Source organism: Pipistrellus kuhlii, unplaced genomic scaffold (assembly GCF_014108245.1).
Source record: "Pipistrellus kuhlii isolate mPipKuh1 unplaced genomic scaffold, mPipKuh1.p scaffold_m20_p_3, whole genome shotgun sequence".
NCBI classification, from domain to species: Eukaryota; Metazoa; Chordata; class Mammalia; order Chiroptera; family Vespertilionidae; genus Pipistrellus; species Pipistrellus kuhlii.
The window spans coordinates 52,936,583-52,960,754 of NW_023425529.1; the positions used below are offsets into that span (position 1 = coordinate 52,936,583).

Here is a 24,172-nt window from a genome sequence, read left to right on the forward strand (position 1 = left end):
TCATACGCCACCAATCCTGCAAGGGGGGAGAGTGACCTGACACACCTCCACTTCTCCAGGTAAGCAAACTGTGTCTCAGGCCTTCCTAATCCCAACAAAAACACAGTGAATAAGATGACATTGGGAACTTACTGAGACAGGCAGTGAGGTTGGCTGCCAACTGCATCAACTTAAACATGAAGAGACTCCGTTAAATCCCACCTTGTCCCCTTACTAGCAAAAAAAGTTGATGAACTTTGTTTCTTTCCTCTGTGGCTTGAGGCAAACAAACCTCCCTGCTTCCAAGCTTTTGTGAGGATCAGCTGGAATTTCTGCCCAGTGCCTTGGGCAGCAGCCATCCCTCACGGAAGGCCCGTTATCATTAGGAAGCGCTAACAGGAATCATTCTAACGAACTAAGTTCCAGTCCTGGAAACTGTGCCTAGATAATATAATCCCCATTTGAATGGCAAACCCTTCAGACATGATGGATTTGCCAACAGCTGCCATTTGTTGCTTCCCAGCTTCTCTCTTTGTCAAATTGCTCCCTGCTGTACTGACTTTGTGACTACTTTTGGCAAGTTGTTTTCAAATACGTATCTCATTACTCTTTATTTCACTCCAAGTAGTATATAGTTTCATTCCAGAGGAGAAGCATACCGTTGTAGAGAAAGTGGCAGGCCAGGAAGTGACTCCTCACTGCTACAACTTCCTGGGAGGAAGGTCTTCGTTTTCCTTAGACCAGTGTTTCCCAAACTTCTCTCATGAGAGTCACCTGGTGGAGTTGTTAAACTACAGATTCCTGAATCCCAACTAAGAAGTGCTAAACTAGAATTTTTGGGAACATTTGGTAAAATTGTATACTTAACTAGTGCTCTGTCTTTTTTTTTTTTTTTTTTTAATATATTTTATTGATTTTACACAGAGAGGAATTGAGAGGGACAGAGAGTTAGAAACATCGATGAGAGAAAATCATCGATCAGCTGCCTCTTGCACACCCCCCACTGGGGATGTGCCCGCAACCAAGGTACATGCCCTTGACCGGAATCGAACCCGGGACCTTTCAGTCTGCAGGCCGACGCTCTATCCACTGAGCCAAACCGGTCCCGGCTAGTGCTCTGTCTTAGAGAAAGATAGAAACATCAGTGATGAGGATCATTGGTCAGCTGCCTCTTGCATGACCCCTCGCTGGAAATCGATTCTAAGACAGAGCACTAGTTAAGTATACAATTTTACCTATATGTTCCCAAAAATTGTAGTTTAGCACTTCCTAGTTGGGATTCAGGAATCTGTAGTTTAACAACTCCACCAGGTGATTCTCATCATGAGAGAAGTTTGGGAAACACTGCCTTAGACGTAGGGGTGTCGAACTCAATCAGAGAAGGGGCCAAAATCTAAAATCCAGCCTAAATCGCGGGCCGAATGGTTTACTGAACAGTCATAAACTATCATTGTGATGGAAACGCAGCGGAGTGCAGTGATGACAGCGCGGTGCGGGCCACATTGCAAGGCCTGGCGGGACGGATTTGGCCCGCGGGCCTTGTGTTTGACACATGTGCCTTAGAGCATCCTGGCCCAGATGTCACATCCAGGGCACAGTGGTGCTTGCGGCAAACTGACGAGTGCGTGTCCCTTTAAGGGGGAGCCTCAACCCAGCTCCAGCTGATGATGGGAATACGGCGCAGTACTGCCAAGCCTCCTGGCATTTTAAAAGAAGCCAAGAATCCATATTATGGAAATTTCCTCCATTTTGAAAACATACACTTATGGGCCAAATAACACACACTTAGGAGCAAGTTTGGTCCATGGGTCACCAATGTTTCCCTTAAAGACTTCGGAGATATGATCTACTAACTTAGAGAGAAACCCTCCTCTGGAATTTTCCACCTGGAAAGGTGGTCAGAGATCAGAGATCATGACAGAGAGTGGGCTACTGAGGTAAAAAGAATAAACTCTTCAACAGAATCCACTGGAAATCAGGGACCTCCAGCTGCAAGACAGCTGCTGGCCATGCGTGCTGCCCCGGGAAAGGCAGGGAGTCCGATGGTCATAGAGGAACAGTGATCACGAGACCTGTAAGCGACAGTAGTTGAAAGAGAAGCCTTCCAGGGAGGTTTCTGCACAAAAGCACAGATACGAGGGCTTCGGACTATAAATCAGTGCTCTGTTCTAAATGAGCCTGACTGTCTGCGAGTGACAAACTGACGGAAGCAGCTCGGAGCCCTATTCCCCGTGCTTCAAGGCCTGCAGGTGCATGAATGATATATAATCTTTGGGCCTCTTTCAAAGACTTTGTTTTTGATGAAACAACTCATGCCTTTTAAAATACATTAGTAAAGGCAAAATTGAAAAGAGCTTGGAAAGGAAATAAATGGAAAGAAACCTTAGCAAGCTTCGCATACGATCAGCTTTCATAAATATGTACAGGCAGCTACCTGTTCTGATGAAATAAACCTAGTGATAAAGAAAGTCACCCACTTTAGTATTTCTTTAGAAATGTGACTCCCAGATAGTCAACTTTAAAAAGTGTTCTGAGAAAATCCATTCGTCAGGGATTTCAATCATTCCTATATAAAAGGCAGAGGCATAGTAAAGCACCCATTTAACCTTTATTGTTTAATTTAACATACATCATTTCAATTTTTTGAAAGTGTCTTAGTGGAAATTCAATAGTTTTATTAATAAAGGGTTTTGGGTTGGGTTTTCCTTTTTTTTAATTTTATTTAATTTAATTTTTTCTTTTTATTCTCCCGGTAGAACAGTATCATACAACCCTAAGAATTACTTAAAGTTTTAAATTCATTGAAATTCCATTATACAAAATGGATTCCCCCTACAGAGCAATTTAAATAAAAATAATTACAGCCCTAACCGGTTTGGCCTGGCCTGCAGACTGAAAGGTCCCAGGTTCGATTCCGGTCAAGGGCATGTACCTTGGTTGTGGGCACATCCTCAGTAGGGTGTGAGTAGGAGGCAGCTGATCAATGTTTCTCTCTCATTGATGTTTCTAGCTCTCTATCCCTCTCCCTTCCTGTAAAAAATCAATAAAAATATATTTTAAAAAATAAAAATAATTACAGCTTCAACCATCCTCTGTTATTCAGAATTTCACAACCCAAATATTCCTACTGAGAAATATTTAAAACGCTAAAAGGTTCTGATTCTGTGGTTCACTTGCCAGTTATATGCACTCAAGTTATCAGAGGCAAAGTCTTGCCTGCTTTGACTTCATGCAGTAGGAAATGTATCCATTACATAACATCCCCTAAAGAAAGCAAACTTGTGAAAATGATGTTGTCACTGTCTATGAATCAAACAGTGGAAATCTTTAGATTTGCTTAAGTAAATATTAATCCAGCAATATAAGATTATTACTGCTGTTGTTACTCTTGGTTTAAGCCATAGTTTCAAAGTGAAGTAAAAGGGAAAAACTGAGATTTGGGGAAAGAAAGAAGTTTAATTTTAAAGCTGAGAATTGTTTTTGACAGACAGAAAACATAGTCACAGAAGATTGACAAAGGTCATTCTCCAATTAGCCGACATAATTCAGGGATCTACATTCATTCCCGCCCGGCCAGCATGGCTCAGTGGTTGAGCATTGACCAATGAATCAGGAGGTCATGGTCCAATTCCTGGTCATGGCCCATGCCTGATTGCAGGCTCCATCCTTGGTGTGGGTGTGCAGGAGGCAGCTGATCCACGATTCTCTTTCCTCATTGATGCTTCTATATATATATCTTTTCCTTTCTTCTCTGAAATCAATAAAAACTATATTAAAAAAATAATAAAATTCATTCCCAAAGCTTTTCCTTTATTGAGGCTTCTGGTAAAAAATTGGCAAAACAGCATGTGCATCTAATTTTGGGCACATGGATCTTTCTTGCACCATTCATACACATCAATATTATCTATTTTCACACTCTCCTGCAAGCATTGACTCTTCACTTTGAGTGGTTCCATTCCAGGGGACATTTGGTGGTGTTGGGAGACATTTTGGCTGTAGCAACCAGATGAGGGGATGCTGCCGGCCCTTAGTGGGTAGAGGCAGAGCATCCTGTTGAACACTCTACAGTGCACAAGACACCTCCCCACAACCAAGAGTCATCCCTCCCACAATGCCCAGTGTCAAGGTTGAGAAACCCTGGTGTAGAAGCACTGCAAGAAGGCAGCATTTCTTCTGCAGAGCAGGTTTGCATTAAGAAAGTTGAGTGTGTTACTACAGTTGAAATAACGGTGATGTGGAAGACAAGGACCAATATTGGTTAAAAAAAATAATAAAAATCAGAAACAGGTATCAAGCCTGAAGAAATAACATAATGTAAACCTAGAGTGGCTAGTTGCTCAGCAAACATTCTCATGTATATGATTAGGATTTGTTATAAACATTGGCTGGTTTTATGTGGTTCCATATGCTACAATAGTTAGGACTTTGATGATATTCAGCATGTTCTTATCATTTTAGGTCAATTTATTTCGCAATGACAAAATATACTTAAAATTATATTAAAATATTTTTTTCTTATTGAAATTCATGTAGGGAAATTCTATAAATCTCGATCTCTTTAGCCCTTACCTTCTTTTCCTATTGAGAAAAAATTTCTCAAAGTAACCTTCCCTAAAACAAAAATGATCACATAATAGTGAAACAGATTTACGTATGCAGATGCAATTTGGGTAATTTAGAGTCGTACTGAGAAACATACTCTGAATATGCAACTCAGGAGACTTAGCCAGAAGCGCGTGGATACCGCAGCTCCCGGATCCTGGCCTCCGGAAACAATGTGAGATAGATAATAAAGCACAACAACAAATAAAATGGCACTCTCTTTCTTTCTCTATCCCACCCCTGAGCAATCAATCCATGATGCTCACTCCCAGGAGACAAGCTCCTGGGAGGCCAGTCTTAACCAGTGTTTGCCAGTTCTCTCTGCAGCGTTCCCCCTCCTGCCTCGGGGCTGCACACGCAGTGGGCATTCCACACATGTTTACACAAGAAATGCCTCCTGGTCCAGCCTGGCCTGCGGCTTATGCACATTCCAGAAAAACGCACCAAAAAGCTGAGTCCATCCTCAAATGCTCACAGGACTTAAGGCAGGGCACGGTAATAATTTGTAACCTGCCTCTTGATTTTATGCTTGGTTTATTACTGATATAGGCTCTGACTCTGGAGCGTTAAGTTTGGCTCAGACTGGTAATCCATCTGTGCTAATTTAATGCTAAGTCCTCGCTCTGATGCCTTCATCTCCACAGTGCTCCCATCAATCAGTCACTTGCTCCACAGGAGGAGCAGGGAAAATTCCATTTTACACCACGTCCGGGGCCTTCAAACTTTTTATTCTCAACTTTCCCCGTGGGCTGTTTTGCCCTCTTCCCTACATTGCTCCTGGGTTTACCTTCCTGCCTCCTTCCAGGACCCCACTTTGACCTACACTGACCCCACAATGGTGCTAAGTATAGCTCCAGGAATACAAAACACTCTATGACATCATCATAGCCCACACAATTACTTTAAACCAGCTTCCCCTTCCAGAAAGGCCTATGAGTACATTTATCCAGCAATGAAGGCAAGCATTTTCTCAGAATTTGCTGATAATGTCCAAAGGGCAGTGTTAGAAGCAAAATCCACTGCTTCTCCGTGGGTTCCAACAAGCTGTTTAATGTGCCCAGATTACACTCCCGGGGAACCCAGGCTGAAGAGCAACCATTCCTTCCACGTTCCAACTTACTGACAGCTGTCAAACACTGTTTCTGTGTTGACTAATCTCAGTAGAGAATGAGCTTGGATTTTTAACTTACAAATACTGCGGTATCCACGCGCTTCTGGCTAAGTCTCCTGAGTTGCAAATACTTCCGTTAAAACTGCCATGTACCGTGCAAATATTGCAGGAGAAGATGCAGAACTGGAGCTATGGGAAATGCAAACGGGGAAAGGAATTGCACCAGAGATGATTACAAATAAACAGAGGAAGCCACTTCCGTATGTGAGAGTGTCCGTGCTGGGCAAATGCCACGCAAAGTGCTTTTTACATATTATTGTGTAGCAAAGTCCTAAAAAGTTCCACATTTCTTCACTATAGAGCTGAGCTTCCCTCTGCCCGCAAATCTCGCCCAAGTTCACACAGTTTAAAATAAACAGGGCTTGGGTCAAGGCCAGGTGTGAATGACTCCCAGCCCCCCACCCCCTCCCAAATTCTCGCTGCTCCAGCCACAGAGTGGTCACACAGAACAGTGTGACAGGAGCCCCTGGCTGTACCTCGCAGCACACGATTTCGTACACACTTTCACCACCACACTATTTGGCTTTAGATATTAAAAACAAGGGTATACAGCACAACTAAATGAAAGTAATCATATTCATAGTATTTATCCTAGGAATTTATATCAGGTTTACATCTTATTGTCTACTAGATGCCCAGTGCATGAAATTCATGAGGAGAGGGGGAGGGTGTTTGTCAGCCCAGCCTGCACCCTCTCCAATCTGAGACCCCTTGGGGATGTCTGACTGCCAAGTACATTGGACATCCCTCTCACAATCTGAGACTGCTGGCTCCTAACCGCTCATTTGCCTGCCTGCCTGATTGTCCCCTAACCGCTCCCCTGCTAGTCTGATCACCCACAACTGAACCTCCCCTGCTGGCCTGTCCACTTCCCAACTGCCCTCCCCTGCTGGCTATCTTGTGGCAGCCATCTTGTGATGACATCGCACAATGCCACCTAGGCTTTTATCATACAGGATTGTTACTATATTGCAAATAATGTTTTGGCAGTGTTATTGAAATCATTCTTTTCAAATATTTTACGTTCAATAGTAGTAATAAGACATTTATTCGATGATTCATTCCAAAATTTGTTCTAAATGCTTTACACATATTACTAGTTCAAAGGGACATGTAATATCAATGGCCCCATTTTATGGACGTGTAAACTGAGGCACCGAGAAGATGAGTGACTTGCCCAAAGTCATAGGGTAACAGAGGCAGGATTTGAATGCAGGCCCTGAGACTTTAGAGTCCCTTCTTAACCACTACACAACATTACCTCTCTGATGCACTTTTAGCTGTTCTGCCCTCCAAAACAATCATTACAGGAAAGGTCCCCTTGGAGATATCCTAATTTCAAACAAACACGATAATCCTCTCTCCTGCTCCAAATCCTTTCAAAGGCATCTCAATGTACTTGGGATAAAACCTAAAGTTTTTTAACCTGGCCTAAACCCTTTAGGCCGCTGCCCCTGCCTCCCTCAGGAGTGCTCCCTCTGATTCTAATACCAGATCATTTTTTCAGTTCTTTAAACATAGCAAGGTTTTATTTTTTTTTTAACTTCTGGCCTCTAAACACACTGCAACATTTGCCTGGACTACTGCTATCCGACGCTGGTACAATTTAAAATCAATGGATGTCAACAGGTTGTCTACTCAAATGGTGTGAGCTGGATTGAGTACATTTCCCAGCTCAATCTCTCCACCAGACGTGCTTTTTTAAAATATATATATATGAAAATATATATATTTTATTGAATTTTTACTGAGAGGAAGAGAGAGGGAGAGTTAGAAACATCGATGAGAGAGGATCATCGATCAGCTGCCTCTTGCATACCCCCACCTGGGGATGTGCCCACAACCAAGGTACATGCCCTTGACCAGAATCGAACCTGGGACCTTTCAGTCCGCAGACAGACGCTCTATCCACTGAGACAAACCAGTTTCGACTCCACCAGATGTTTTATGCCCTACATTCATGATTTCTCTGTACTGGAAAAACAAAAACAAAACATTTGCATACATTTTAGCAGTCACCATGCAAAAACAGTAAGAACTGCTCTTCTGCTAGCAACTGTTGGTCAAAATATACTGCCCTTTGACCAATGAGAATATAGAGACATTCTTTTCCCAAAGGACCTAAAAACTCACATGTAATAGTTGCTGCATTCCTAAGTACCCGAACTGCAAAAGACATTATTCACTTAATACGTATTACCACAAAATTTACCTATCAAATACATGCAAAGGAGGGACTTTAGGCAGCTACTGAAGGAACCCTGCCACAATTCTAAATTTAGACACTACTTTCTGCATATATCGGGTCTAGTACTAATTAATGTCGTTTTTCAACATTCGTTTAAAATCTTGCTTGGCGTTGACTTGTATTGACATAACCTTCAAACACGTGGTATCTACAGAACGTGTGAAGTGCAATTAACAAGTTTTGCTTGAAAAAGTTTGTGTTTGGTTTGGTTTTTGTTGCAAAACTAGGGCTAAGAAGATGGCGGATGAAGAGGATATTCGGCACTGCATGCTTTACGAGTTCCAATTAGGAAGAAAAGCAAGTGAGGCTGCAAAAAACATCTGTAGTGCTCTTGGTCAAGATGCAGTTAGCGCCAGAAAATGCCAGCGTTGGTTTGAGAAATTTCGCAAGGGAAATTTTTCGTTAGATGACAAGAGTGGTCGAGGCCGTGTGTCCAATTTTGATCAAGAAGCTCTTCAAGCTCTTTTGGTGCAAAATCCTCAAATTACCCAACAAGAGCTTGCGACAACTTTAAATTGTTCACAAAAAAACAATTTCCAATCAATTGCGTGCACTTGGCAAAGTCCAAAAGTTTGGAAAATGGGTTCCTCATGAGTTGACCGACAACAACCGTAATCAAAGAGTCACAATTTGCAGTTCGCTCCTCTCTCGTCAAAACCGTTTGCCGTTTTTAGAGCAAATTGTTAGCGGAGATGAAAAATGGGTGCTGTATGTTAATTTGAAAAGGCGGCCTCAATGGTTGGACAAAAATGAGGCTCCGCAGCCCACGCCAAAACCTGACTTGCATGCGAAAAAAGTGATGTTGTGTGTTTGGTGGAATTTTAAAGGAATTCTTCATTATGAACTTTTACCATCTAACCAAACCATTACAAGTGCAGTGTATAGTGCCCAATTGGAAAGGTTAGCCCAAGCTTTAAGAGAAAAAGAACCCGCGCTGATTAATCGGAAGGGCGTAATTCTTCACCACGATAACGCACGACCGCATACTGCAAGAATCACTGCTGAAAAACTGCGCCAGTTGGAATGGGAAGTTCTCCCTCAACCTGCATATTCTCCTGATATTGCCCCTTCCGATTACCATTTGTTTCGTTCTTTGCAAAACTTTCTTCTTGGAAAAAAATTTAATAATGAAGAATGCCTCAAAAATGCATTGACCGAATTTTTTGCATCAAAATCACAAGAATTTTACAACAGAGGGATTAAAATGCTTCCTGAGCATTGGGCACAAGCAGTAGAAAACAACGGCAACTATATTGTTGATTAAATTTTGTATTGTTTAAATCAATTCGATTTAAAAAAGTATTAGAAAACGACATTAATTATTACTAGACCTAATAATACCTTATACATTTTCAAAGCACATTTACATACATTATTTTATTCAATCCTTCCTGATAACACTCTAAGAAGTAAAAATAGTTACATTTTCCTTGCCAATCTCTTTCTTAGTTAAGGAAGCAAAGAAATCGAGGTCCAATGTGTTTCTAAGGCCACAGACCTGCTCAGAGTCAGGCCTGTATTTCAAGACCTTTCCTCTTGGGACCCCGGCACACGGCCTGTAAGTGGAAACAGGATGACAACTGGTCAACTAAAAGCACCCACCCATCTCACATCCCACATGTGCTTTGTCACAGAAAACCTTCGCTGGAATGACCCCATGCAGCTCTGCACACCCTTCTCGACCATGCACCTACTCTCCCCCCCCCCCCCCCCACCACCACCTCTCCCACCTCCACCACCACTACCTCAGCTCCACAACCTCCACCCCCTCTCCCACCTCCACCTCACCCTCTCTTCCACCACCACCACCACCACCACCACCACCACCCCCTCGCCCCGCCGCCGCCCCCCCCACCTCCAGCTCCACCACCTCTCCCACCTCCACCACCACTACCTCAGCTCCACAACCTCCACCCCCTCTCCCACCTCCACCTCACCCTCTCCTCCACCACCACCACCCCCCCCACCACCACCACCACTACCACTACCCCCCCCCCCCCACAGGGCTCCAGCTCCATCACTTCTACCACTTCTACCACCTCTACCCCCACCTCCACCCCCCCACCCCCACCCCCACCCCCACCTCCACCCCACCACCCCCACCCCCACCCCCACCCCCACCCTCACCTCCACCCCCACCCCCACCCCCACCTCCACCTCCACCCCCACCCCCGCAGACTGGCGCCACTCAGTCTCCAGGCTTTTGCACTGGCCCAGCTCCAGGTCCTTCAGTTCTCATTATCTTTTGTTAGTCATTTGCAAGGCAATGACATTAAGAACAAAACGCACTCTTCCGTGCTGTTACCAAATACTTTCACCTCCAAAATGACTTATTTAATCTTTGTAATATCTCCCCAAAGTAGGTAAGTCTAGATCGTTATCTCCAGTTTAAACAAGAGGCAAATGGAGCATACGAAGGTCCAGAGATTAGGCAAAGCTGCTAGACGCCAGAACAGGGCCTAGAATCCACTTACTTCTATTGTAATGCCCGCGACCTGCCATTTCACCTTGTCTAGTATGATAACATAGCACTAATCGACTCATCTATATATTCCCTCGACAAATATTGAAGCATGTAGTTTATTTACATCAGGCTGTGTGACAGGTTGTGGGGACTAGAGGAGAAAGCACAACAAACATATCTCTAGCCCCCATACACCTGACAGTCTGGGAGGGCATTAGATTTAGGGAGATAATTACAAATTTCCATAACTGCCAAGAAGGAAAATAGTCAAGAGCTATGAGAGGATGTAACAAGGAGCCCTAATTAATAGAAGAACCTGACCAGGGGAGGAAGGGGACTGGATGAAAGCGGTAAAGGGATTAGCCCACAGACACAAACAGCAGTGTGGTGATGGCCAGAGGAAGGGCAGAAGAGGGCTGGGTGCAGGTGGGCAAAGGAGTGGAGGCGGGGGAAATGAGGACATTGTGAGATCCTTCACCCCCCAACTGGTGGGCGGAGTTATGACATTAATGGCATCTGCCACAGAGACATCCCCAAGACATTGAACCACCTTTCCTGTCCCGTCGTCCGTCCGTGTGTCCCCCCCCCCCCCCCCCCCCCCCCCCCACTCAAAAATACTCTCCCGACCCTCCACATGCTGCTCTCTCCATCTCCATCTGTGGAGGCAGCCGGGCTGGGTCCTTTCTCCTCTCCCAACTCCTTTAATTCCGATTTCTCTTCCTCCATAATGAGTCCTGCTCATTACTGGGGAATAAACTTTACTTTCATACGTCTTGGTGGTCAGTTTCCTGCGCCTCAAACCTTACAAACATCTGTAATAATGAAAACAATAAAATTAAATAAAAAAAAAGAATGTTAGAGTAAACTTCAAGGAAGTTACATTTAACCTGAGGCATGACGTCAGTCAGATGAGGAGGAAGGGAGAGAGCAGTCCTTGCAGAGGAAACAGGTCCAAAGGCCCCGAGGCAGAAAACAACGTGGAAGAGGGGCCTTGTGTCAGGAGATACGACTGAAGAAATATCCCAGAGATACATCACGTGCCTCTCTCACTATAGAGAATTTGGGGTTTTATCCTGAATGCAATAGGTATGCATTAAAGGGAATGGGTATGCATGGAGGCAGGGGAATTCTATGATCTGGCCTGTGATTGTAGAGGGTCGTGTTGGCTGCTGTCCAGTGCAGAGAAATGGATAGGGGAGACAAAAATGATAGTGGGGAGACTGTTTAGCCTGTGGTAGTAACGTGAAATGGAAAGAAGCGACGGTGAAAAGCGAATGAAGCTTGGCCGGGCAAATCCAAAGGACAGGGAACTGGATCTCATTTTAACCTCAAATAAATTTTAAAAGCAGGACATAAGGCTGAAGTGAAGAGATGGCCACGTTCTCCAGCTGCTCGTGGCAGCTGGCTCCCTTTGATATGGTTAGCTGTGTCCACGTTACTTCGAGCTGAATACAGAAGGCACCCCCTGACATTCTGCAAGGGCTTTCCCAAGCCGTCACCAAGCCGTGGGACCCGAGAAACGAGGGCATAACTGACTCAAGACTGCTAAGAACCACTGCCCAAGGTCAGGGATGATTTATTCCCTGTTTAGGAAAGTCCGACCAACACTGACAGCACGCTTTCAAATGTCTCTTAAAAAAAAAAAAAGATGACATTACCTTAGAAAAAGCATGAAAACATTTATGTAGCTTCTTGCCTTATGTTACTTTAGGAATGAAAAGTAAACTGCTTTGCCTTTTTCAGTCCTAATCCTGAATTGTATAACACTTGAACTGTCTCCCTGGGGTGTCCCCATGATGAGAACTGAGGAGCGCAAAGAACATGCAGGAGGAAGGAGAGTCACAAAAGCTCACAGCCAAATCGCAACCATTCTGCTGTCAGTCCCCTACAGGAGGGCAAGGGTTCCGTGGGCATTGTCCCAGGGCAGATCATGCCATCCAGTGCCCAAGCATTGGTGGGACCCTCATTTTTTATTTACATACAGATCCAGGCCTGGGGGAAGTCTTATTGTTTCTTGCAAAGAGGCAATCACTTTTGGTCATTTGCTCAGTGAGTATAAAGCTTAGGTTGGAATTTCTCAGACAACACAGACATGACTCTAGGGCAGTGATTGCCACCTTTTTCATCTCATGGCATACATAAACTAGTTACTGAAATTCTGCGGCACACCAAAAAATACACGTTTTGCTGATCTGACAAAAAATATATATGTGTGTCTGTGTGTGTGTGTGTGTGTGTGTGTATAATTTTGATTCATTCACACCAGATGACTGTTGTTGTGTTGGCTGTTGTCATTTTTGTGTATGTGTGTGTGACAATCTAAAGGAAAAGAGGTTAATGCCCCTAACTAAATAGTCAGATATTGCATGTTTTAAAAATTCCTGCGGCATGCTGGTTGAAAGTCGCTGTTCCAGGGCATGAAATTCTAAAACAGAAAAGTGTTCATAAAGTCTAGACGCTCTGATTAGGCAATCCCTAAAAAAATGCTAATGAGAAGAAAAGTGAGTGTTGCTATGGAAACCTGAGGGTGTTGCTTTTGAACAGCCACACTAAAAGGAAGGAGGGCACAGAACCAAAGGCAAATACCTTGAAAGAAAAGCATGTAAGGCAAGCATAGAGGGTGGTAGGTATGCTCAGTCAGGAATGCAGAGGCCAGGTGCGCTCTCCCTCCATGCAGCACACACTTTCCCTTCCCCCTCCTCTCCTCCAGGCGGCTTACCTTTGCCTTTCTCTTTCCTAAGCTGGAAGGGCCCCTCTTTTGCTTCTGTAACTTGTTTGTTGAGCCTATGCCATCCAGCTGCTCCATTCTACTACCTCCATAACTTTCTCTTACAATTTGAAAACAAAACAAAAATAATCTAAACTGGGGATTTCAGAACTTTTACATACAACAAAATTAAGTTTTTTAGGGGTGGGCTCTTTTATTAAAATACTAGTGGGGGTCCCTCAGCCCAGCCTGCGCCCTCTCACAGTCCGAAGTCCTCAGGGGATGTCCTATTGATGACCTAAACTGCAGTCTGGCCTCCCTCTGTGGGAGGCGATCAGATGCTGCCACTGCTGGCCCAATCAGGGGATGGTGCCAGTCTCCTCTTCCCCCAACACCCCTCCCCCCTGCCGACCCCCATCGCTGTTCCCTCCCTCTGCCCGCTGGTACACACCTTGGCTGGCCTGGTTGCCTACTCATCAGCCCCGCCTCCCACCCACTGGTCATTCCACTGTTCGGTCAATTTGCTTATTACCCTTTTATTGTATAGGATTGTATTTTTAAATAGCAAAATCGGGCTATTTCTGGTACTTGGAGTCAATGGAACTTATAGTTGACTTCTTTAAACAAAAATTCTTGAGACAGACTAAGTGAACATTGCTAAGGTAGGATGAAGTCCAAGATGAATAAAAAGACTGTAAAAGAGCTGGATCAAAATGAGTTCAAGTCACCTGGTTTTATCCTTTATTTCCAACAATTTGGAAATGTTATTGTTGATTCACTGTTGGTGAACTTTTCAGGAAGAAATCATAGAAAACTGGGCTTTCCTAAGGCCTCTGAGAAGATTCTCATGACATTCAGACTAGACGGTCAACTGAGGTACAACAATTTAATGAAGGAGCATGTCCAGAGCATGCTGATGAGTACCTGCTTGAGAAGGAGACTCATTCTTCACTCAGTCTGATGAACATGACCCTTGACTAGATAGCAACACAGAAGGCCAGGTTATTTATTACCTATGCTGTTGGGAGAAGGCAGGGGTGAGGGTGGATTTCCTGTCCCACTGAATAGGGATTCGGCCAGCTTTACAAGCTGGAGGGATAAAACAGGGATCACTAAAAGGTCTGAACGTGGGTTGTTAAAAACAAAAAGTACAAATGCAGGAAGAAGAGCAGAAACATAGGAGATGCTAGTAAGACAATCAGGAAACAAAACTAAACCACCTCAACAGGTCTTAGAAGACAGGTAAACTCAATATGCAAGGTACCAAAATTGCCTCAGAAACCAACACGGTTTAGGAAGACCAAGGCACATGGGACCACTTGCTGAATGATGCATTCAGTGGTTTATCCTACTGCTACAGACTGAGTATCTGTCTCCCTAAAATTGCTATGTGGAAACCCTAACAGCCAGTGTGATGATATTTGGAGGTGGGGCCAAGGGAGGGGATTAGACCATGAGGGTGCAGCCTCCTCCACTGAGTCAGTACCCTGATAAAAGGGATCTCTCTGAGCTCCCTTGCTCCTTCCTCCACAGCAGGACGGAGTGAAAAGACATGCAGCTGTCTGTGAAGTAGGAAGTAAGATCTCACCTGGCATAGAATCTGCTGGAGGCTTAACCTTGGGCGCCTCAGCCTCCCAATATGTGAGGCATACATTTTTACTGTTCAAACCATCCAGTTTGATATTTTTGTTATAGCAGCCTGAGCTAAAATATCTATCCATAAAAGGAGTAGGAAGAAATTAATGTAGGGAGGCAAGCAATCAACATGGTGAAAAGACTTAAAACCACGTTCCACAGGGATGTTCAACTCAGGAAAAAGAGACACAATGCCCCACTGCTGTGGGCTCGGTGGTGAGCGGTTCAATTTCTCCGTCAGGGCACATGGCCGAGTTTTGGGCTCGATCCCCAGTAGGGGGCAGGCAGGGGCATCTAGTTGCTGTTTCTTTCCCATCGATATTTTCTCTCTCTCTCTCCCCCTTCCTTCTCTCCCTAAAATTCAATGAAAACATATTTTTTTAAAAAATACATTAAAAAATAAGAAAGAAAAGACGAGCAGGAGAGCTGTCCTAGAATGATACGCTGTCACATGGCTGAGGGTTGCACAGGATCTCACCTGTCTGTCTCCAAAAGGTAGAAGGACCTGTAAGGCCAGAAGCCAGCGGTCTGAGGTGAAGTAGGTGGCCACAAAGTCTGGATTCACCACTGTATGAGGGTTCCAATGGGAGCTGGATGCCACTTGAATAATGTAGAAAAGGCTGGTTAGATTTGGACATCTGTCAGAGTCCCCTGCAAACATGGCATTCTGTTACGTAAGTTCAGTGACTAGTTCCTGAGTTGTGCCCAGTTGCCTGCAGGCGGCAAGTCTGGTGATATAACTGCCACCTCCCTCCTGCCCCCTCCCCTTTTTTTTTAAAGCACACCCTCACATGCTATGGCTTTCCTTTAGCACAGTATCCAGACGAGCTCGGATCTACCGTACGCCCATCTTCAGTAAAAGTTAAAGTTCTTTCCACTCCTACAAACATGCTGTCGCAAAGCTTATTTCTTAAGTCTCTTATTTCAGAAACAGATGGATGGTGTTCCCTGTCCTAGACTATGTCTATTTTGCTCTGATTAGAAATATAGTCGATGCTCAGTCTGAGACAACCACGCTGGAGGCGTGTGCTTGGCCAAATCTTGGCAGGGTCTTCCTCCCTGGGCTTACGAACCGTGTGAGCGGCCCGCTGTTATGGGCTGCTTCCGTGGCGGTGGTGTTGCACATGCATGGTTACGGAGCACAGACCGGAGGCACTCTCAGGGAGGCACCAAGCACTTCTGCAGAGGCTGGCTGTCCCTCAGCCACTGAGCGGCCACCACGCTCAGCATCAGCTCCCATCGCTGCCTCTCCAGCCTCACCCATCACTACTGATCTGCTTGTAGAGTTCCCTTTCGTGAACTCGGACTCCCCAGCGCCTTTGGTCATACCTTTGGTCTTAAATGCCTCCCCTGCCCCTTTCCCCGATCCTATTGAGGGGCCCAGCTCACAAGCCATCTCCCCGATGCCAACACGCCCCACCTGCTTCTATTCTCCCCAGGAGTCTGTTCCACTGCAACCCAGGCTCCCCTGGCAGAGCCCAGGCCCTGGACCAGAGCAGGCTACCAACTGCTATTTACGGCATGAACAAATAATGCCCACCGGCTCAGCTCCTGGAGGACAGGAAGCACTTTATGCCAAGGCGCAGAATAATAATGGTAACTGATGTCCGTTGAGCTTACCATGTGCCAGGCCCTCCTCTAAACACATGACACGAACGGTCTCCTCTCCTTTCCCCAACTGCCCGCGAGATGCCTATGACCATCTCATTTTGAGGCGAAGTGAGGGAGTCCTGGGGAGCTTGCCCGAGGCCACGCTGTTGAGTGCCTCACGCGGAGGCCCAGCCTCAGGGCCCAGGGTACCTGGGACCCGAAGGCACCCCACCTGCTCCTGCCCCTGGTGCACCGCCTGGGGGAAGCAATGCCGCACCCACGTCCGAAGAGTGAAACCGCACACACAGGCATGGGTGACGGAGGCTTGCGCTCCTAGCCATGCAACTCCCAGCCGAGACCAGAGAGTGACTCCTATTGTTTTGTCTCTGCAGGGATGCCAGGGCACACATCTTAAAGAAAGGAAGGAAGGAGGAAGTCTGATGTACTCCGTTTTGATGTCTAAAACGAAATTTTATTTCGCTCTCAGTACTTATTTCCTGTTTAAAAATGTTCCCCAGGCTGAGAAGGGAAAAACGGTCCCAGCTGATGGGGAGTGGGGGCGGGAGGTGTCACATACCGCTGAGATGGAAAGACACTCAGGGCTCCACTGGAGGGAAAACCTCAGGAGGAAATAATAGGCCCGGTCTGAGTGCTCCTCGTGGAGCAGCTGGTTTCAATTGGATGCTATTTTTGCTTCTCCTCAGGACAGATGTATCACCCGGCTGACGTGGCTCAGTGGCTGAGCATCAACTATGAACCAGGAGATCCAGGAGGTGGAGGTTCGATTCCCGGTCAGGGCACATGTCGGGTTTCAACCCCCGCGTTGGGGTGTGCAGGAGGCAGCCGATCAATGATTCTCATCTCTGATGTTTCTATCTCCCTTTCCCTTCCTCTTCGAGGTCAATAAAAATATATCTTAAAAAAAAAGAAAGAAGTAGCTTTGGCTTTTAAACCGTCTTCAGAAACCCTAGTGTTCCTAAGAAGGGCCTCACGGGAGAGTGGTGGCTGGAGGGTAAAGGGTAGAGCTTCAAGAAAAAAATTGTTTTAAAACAAATGGTTCTGCTGTTGAAAAACAAAACAGAGAAACTGAAAACCACAACTTTAAAGGTCTTTGTGAGACAGGCACATTCTCTCTCATGCCTATCACCTCGGGCAATCCGCTCTGTTCTGTGGGAAGCTGACCTTTACCCCCAGCGGCCTCCATTAGCCAGGCTTCACCTGGTCCATGGGCACCAGCCTCCCGCGTCCTGGCGGGGAGCCCGGAGAACGGGCGCTGATGAGTCACCATTTAGGAGCAAGTGTTTCTTGTACTGATTTCCTTCCCTGGGCTTCTCGGGAGGCTGTGGTGGGTCTTCTCTCCCTCTGCCTAAAATAGATATAAGTGCTATGATCACACCAGGGGCTCAAAACCTTGGCTGCACACTAGAATTTTCTATGAGGCTTAAAGATGGTATTGATGGCCCGGCCAGTGCAGGTCTGTTGGTTGGGCATTATCCTATACACCAAGTTGTCACCGGTTTGATTCCAGGTCAGGACACATGCCTGGTTGTGGGCTCAGTCCTCAGCAGAGGGCATGCAGGAGGCAGCCAGTAGAAGTTTCTCTCACTGATGTTTCTCTCTCTCTCTCTTCCTCTCCCTTCTTCTCTCTAAAATCAATAAAAATATATTTTTTTAATGGTATTCATGGCCAGGCTCCTCTGCAGACCAGTGAAACTGGATTCTCCAGGGAGTGGGGGCCCCTCCTGGCACTTTTGAAGAATGCCTCCTATGACAGTGATAGGCAGGTAGGGGGTAATCGGGATTAGACATCGATTCTCCAGTGTCTTGCTAGAAGCGAATGTCACAGGACAGACTGTAAAGCTATAATATTACTGACGGTCCTAACCTTTCAAAACCTATCAACTTTAAAAATAGACTTTGGAGAATACAATAGATTTTACTCTAATTTAAGCATGCTCCTAGATAAAATTAGGGAAAAAAATGGTTTAAATGGAAGAAGTTTACACAGGCACACAAATAATTATATATCTAAAATACACCTGTGATATAGCTTCAATGGTGTACTGTAGTATCAAACAGACATCTTCCCAGTAGAGAGCAGACTGCACCATGAAACACTGTTGTAAGGAGGTAAAAACATAAATTTGCTAAGATAAAGTTTGACTGGGACTGGGGAAGCAAGGGTATTAGGTTCTTTTCTCATTTGGCAATTTTCTCCCCATCCCAGAGAGCCGCACTCGAGTTATTTCTCCTGTGAGGCCTTCCCCACGCCTCAGGTTTGGGTCAGGGGTTTACCCTCCATGCCAGAGCCCCCTGGCATTGGAGCTTGCAGTCCTGGCCTGGGGGCAGCACAGAAAAGGCGACTCGTGTATGCGAGGGGACACGTGTGACCGCTCCGGTCAGAGTGCTCCATTCCATCCCTGACGCCCCCTCCTGATCAGGCATCAGCTGTAGAGTCAGCCTCACCTTCTTTGTCGTTTTCTGATATTTTGGTAATAGAAAAAAAAAATAGTTGATTTTAGAAATGCAAGTCTGACGTCACTTCCATGCTTGAAGTTCTGTATACAGAACAATTTCGTAAACTCTCACACATACCCACCACGCAATTTCATCCCTCAGTGCCTTTGCACATGAGGCTCTACTGCTTGGCTCTACTCCCCCACCTCCCCACAAATCTCAGCTCCAACTGTTTGGCAAATGCCTATTTATCCTCTAAAGCTGAACCTAAATAAATCTTCTATGGAATTCTTCACTTTATCCCTAAGAGAGAATGTATGTAAGTTTGTTTGTTTGTTTATTTATTTATTTGTTCACTAAAACGTATACTTGGAGTCAGGAACTGTTTTGTGCTTGTTCCATCACCTTGGTAACTGCAGTAGGAAGGAAGTTGTAGGACCACCTTCTTGTCCACCAGGCTCCCTTCTGCCTGCCTCCGCTCCAGCTCCCCTCCAGACACACCAGGGAGAAGACCCACTGATCACTTCCCTCTAAGCAGGGACAATGACGGGGTACATCACCAGTACTGGTGCCAGCAAGTCTGAGGCAGGCATGCATGACTCCAGCTGAACCAGTATGTCTCCATCCCACGTACTCCCTCCGGTGCCATGTGGGCTGGTGGGTAAAAGACACAAGCCCCCCGGGGGAGCTCCGCCATCTCCCTCCACAGCCACACCTGCCTGGGCTGGTCTGGACATGTGAACCGGAGCCCACGTCCTTTATTCTGACTCAGTGCTAGGACAATGGATGCCTCTGAAGACTCTAATCAAGTGGGATTCTGATTCCCATGCTGGAGAGCCTCCCAGAGCCTCACGGTGGGTATGGGGACTGGCAGGGCATGAGATGGGCATTTCCTGGATACATTCCCCTGAAACGGTACCCAAATCCACCTTTGACCCCTGACATAAGACAATAGACCAGTGGTCGGCAAACCGCGGCTCTCGAGCCACATCCAGTTCTTTGGCCCCTTGAGTGTGGCTTTTCCACAAAATACCACGTGTGGGCGTGCACATACAGTGTGACTGAAACTTCGTGGCCCATGCGCAGAAGTCGGTTTTGGGCGCTCAAAAGAAATTTCAATTGTTGTACTGTTGATATTTGGCTCTGTTGACTGCTGAGTTTGCCGACCATTGCAATAGGCTATGTTTGAAAAGACTGACCTGCTGATTGCATGAGCAGCAAACCAGGAACAAGGCCTAGATTCCCAACATGGCAACCACAGTCCCTTGTGCATCTGTAACCTAACAGTCTCCACTCTGTCACCTGTGAAGTGAATGTGCTGAGTATAGTGTCACTGCATGATGATATGGCCATTTGAGCATTTTCAAGTATTAATATCTTGCCAGGCCCCAGATCAACAACTCAAAGCCCAGGGGTGAGACCAGCAAGAGGCATTTCTTCATGTAATTGCATTCTCCTCAGACAGCTGGGTCCTGTGCAGTCAGAAGAGGGAAAAGGACAGCAGAGCCAGACGCCTATTTCTTAAACTCCCAGCATCCTCTTGCAGCTCTGCACTCCCCTGACACCTGGCATGACACACGTTTTGACAAAGATGGGGCCTAACCAATGAAAGAATGTCAAGTCCTGGAGCAAATCACTCCACACTCAATGTCCATGTGAAAAACGAAGTCAAATGCTGAGGTGATGCCCCCATGGCCCTCATAGTGAGATGAAATCCCTTAAAGACACCTGACTTGCACAAGTTGGTTGCTTATCATGAAACATTAAGAGGAGCTTCATCTTGACTTGTTAGGAATGAGAGCACTAAAGAATCACATGTTTGGATTAGATCCTAAAACAGAAAAAGTACGTTTGCAGAGAACTGGTGAAATCCAAACAAAGCCTGCACTTCAGTTAACAGTATGGCGTTGTATTTGTTTTCTACTGCTACATGACAAATTATCACAAAGCAAAACACTCTTTTGGAAATTTTTAAACAACACAGATTTATTATCTTCGAGTTTCTTTGGTCAGAAGTCCAGGTGCAGTGTAGCTGGATCTTGTAAGGCTGAAATCAAGTTTTTGTACACTGTGGTTCTCCTCTGGAGATCAGGGTCCGCTTCCAAGCTCACTGTTGGCAGAACTCAGTTCCTTGTGGCTGTAGGACTGAGGTCCCTGTTTTCGTGTTGGCCATTGATTTTAGCTCCTAGAGGTCACCTTCAGGTCCTAGCCACATGGCCCCCTCCACAGGCAGTTCACAACAGAGATGTTGGCTGTCTTCTAGGCCAGCAAGAGTATTTCTGCTCAAGTGTCCTTAGGGCTCATCTCATTAGGTCAGGCCCACCTAGGACATTAAATATCCCATTTGAATACCCAAAGTCAATAAATTAGGAACTTTAGTCACACCTACAAGATCCTTTCTGCCCTCTAATGTGCCATAACACAGCATGTTATCCAATCATAGTCACAAGTCCTACCCACACTCAAGGAAAGGGGACGATGACACCAGACATGTATACCAGCAGGCAGGAACCTTGAGGCCATCTTGCAATTCTGCCTACCATAGGTACCAATGTTAATTTCTTAATTTTGGTAACTGTATCATGATTACGTAAGATGTTTACAATAGGGGAAATAGAAAAACTCTGAAGTACCTTTGCAATTATTCTGTATTCCATAAGGAAGAATTTAAAAACATGGAATAAAAATCAGGCATTTTGAAACAACATAACAATTTGCAAATCCATAATATCATGTTCTCTGGCCTATGTTGTTGTGTTGAATTTACCTAAAGGGAAAGCATTATGCCAGGGCTATACAACTTCTATAAAGTTCCAACCAAATAAAATGATTGGGATAAGGATTACAGCGTGCCACATACTACTTCTTTACCTTCAAATAAAGGTGAATGGTCATGAATTTAACAATCATCCTCACAAAGTGGCTATGTAAAAAGTCTACTGTACATCTATAGTCGATATTTATTTCAACTTCAAAAGCTTCTCACTAATGAACTGTATTTTTAGCCTCATTTCTTTTATGTTTCACCACCATTGTCTCTGGACCTTCATATCTCATATGGCTCCTGATATTCTATCACCATTACTATCTTTATCAACCAAGCAACACATGTGTGCATACAACGTGTCTCTATATAACTTCTCAGTGCCAAATCTCTGAACTGGAGATAATACTTCTGCAGTTAACAAACAAAACCATGTGTACTATGCCAGCAAAGGGCAATGTGTTACTAATCCAAGTTATCTTGTATATTTTGGATAGTACATACAATTTCACATAACTGAGAGGGTCTGATTAAAATTATAGGGTTAGAGAAGTACTGTATTCTTTTTTAACAATAAACAACAGAAACTAAACAATATCATTACCAAAAGCATTAATTACTCCGTAGTACGTTGTCTAGATTCCCTTGCACAGGGATATTTAGCAATGCATAAATCCTCATTTTCATTCTTTTATGTGTTTTTTTTTCTTTTACCAGATCTGAGCTTTTATTTCTAAAATCTCATTTTCTAAAGTTGCTGGCTATAAGATGTTATTAGAACTATCAAACAAACAAAAACAACTAATTCATAAAAGTTCTAAAAGTTCACCCCAAAAAATTTTTTATAAGAAGTGACAAATTAGAGCAAAATATTTCAAAAAAGAAATTAACCTAAAATATTTCATCATAGAAATGTTTTCAAATACTTGTACCATAAAGAATATTTGGGATTTTCCAGTCTTCACCACATATGTAGACCAAGAAGCAGAGAAAGATCAGCAAGGCCAGCAACTGCTGAAACAGAGGGTTTGACATGGTGGGTTTTGATTTGAGGGATCACACACACTGGCATTTAGAAAGGGGAGGGTCAACCCTTTAGTAGACTGGAGGAGAAAGGCAGGAAGACCAGTCTGACTACCTACAAATGGCTGGCTGAGCCAGAAATAAGGAAGGTGTACCCTATGGGGAAGCAGGCAGTAACACACCGAACTGGCTGAAGAGAGGGGGACTCAGTGAAGCGCTGTATACAAGAGGAATGAGGGAGGTGCCACGTTTCTCACTCAGCAGACGTGAGGGAACAGAACAAACTTCTGGACAGGCTGAATATGATGAAGGCAGAAAATAAACAAGGTGAAGGGGTCATTATGGTTGTATAGCCTGTTTCTAATGAACAAAAGAGCAGCTTCCAAAAGTTCACTTACTCAAAAAAATCTCATTTCAACGACTACCATGTATCAATTACTGTACTGGACTCTGGAATACAAAGGGGTCTAAAATCTGGTCCTTGCCACTCTTTGGAAGCTAACACCAAGCTAGAGGGACAACCAAGGTTCAACGTTCAAGGTGCTAATGACCAGTGCTTACTAAGCATTTACTAATGTGCCAGGCACTGTGCTAGGAGTCTTATTTCATTATTTATTATCTCAACAAATATTTATTGAGCACCTACTAAATGCTAAGTTGTTCTAGGTACGGATAACAGGGCACTGAATGAGACAAGCAAGGACCCTGCACTCACAGTGTTCATCCTATTTATGAGAAAACAGACAGTAAGCCCACGAATCAACGAGCAAGGTGATTTCAAACAGTGGGATGTGCAGCAAAGACAACACTTAGATGTGAGTGCACTGGGAGGAGGGGAGAGAGGGACTAATTGTACATGGTGGTCATGAGAGGCCATGAAGAGGACATCTGAACTGATACTGCAGGACAAGGAAAGTGAGGGCAATGTTCAGGCTGAATGGATGGCAATGCAGAAGCCTGAGGTGGAGGCAAGGTCCGTGTGGTCAGAGGACAAAAAAAGGAGGCCAGTGTGACTGAGCCTGTGAGCTTCAGAAGTGGTCAGGGACCTAACACAGGAGGCCCACTGAAGGATGTGCTTTCAAGCAAGAGCGATAATCTCCTTAATGTGGATAAAGCTCGTTCTGGGAGCTTTAGCATTTAGGAGAGGGTGCAGGGAACCAACTAGGAAGCTATGTTAGGGGTCTAGAAGGGGGATGTGGAACACAGTGAGGATGGGGAGAAGGGCATCATTGTGGGCTATATTAAAAAAGTACAGACTAAAGAATGTGCTGATGGGTAGTGGGGAGGGGTTTTAGGGAAAGAAGGATAGAGCACAATGCCTGAATATGTCTACTTGATCACCTGGGTGGATGGTGATGCCATTTATTGAAATGTTATTATACTGAAGGAGGAGCAGGGTTTAGGGAGAAGGTTCAGAGACATTGGAAACTGAGTTGAGTCCTTGATGAGGAGGAAGCCAAGAGAAGCAGTCAAGCAGAGCAGTCATCGGCCAATGAGTGGTATTTAAAGACAATGGAGCACAATGTCTG

The 24,172-nt window shown here is 45.0% G+C and overlaps 1 protein-coding gene across 1 annotated transcript in view; it reads right to left on the bottom strand.

The window, feature by feature from the left end:
- Window positions 1-24,172, bottom strand: part of PPM1H (protein phosphatase, Mg2+/Mn2+ dependent 1H) — a 226,381-nt gene that overhangs the window by 160,024 nt on the left and 42,185 nt on the right. The gene's annotated exons all lie outside the window — the stretch shown is intronic.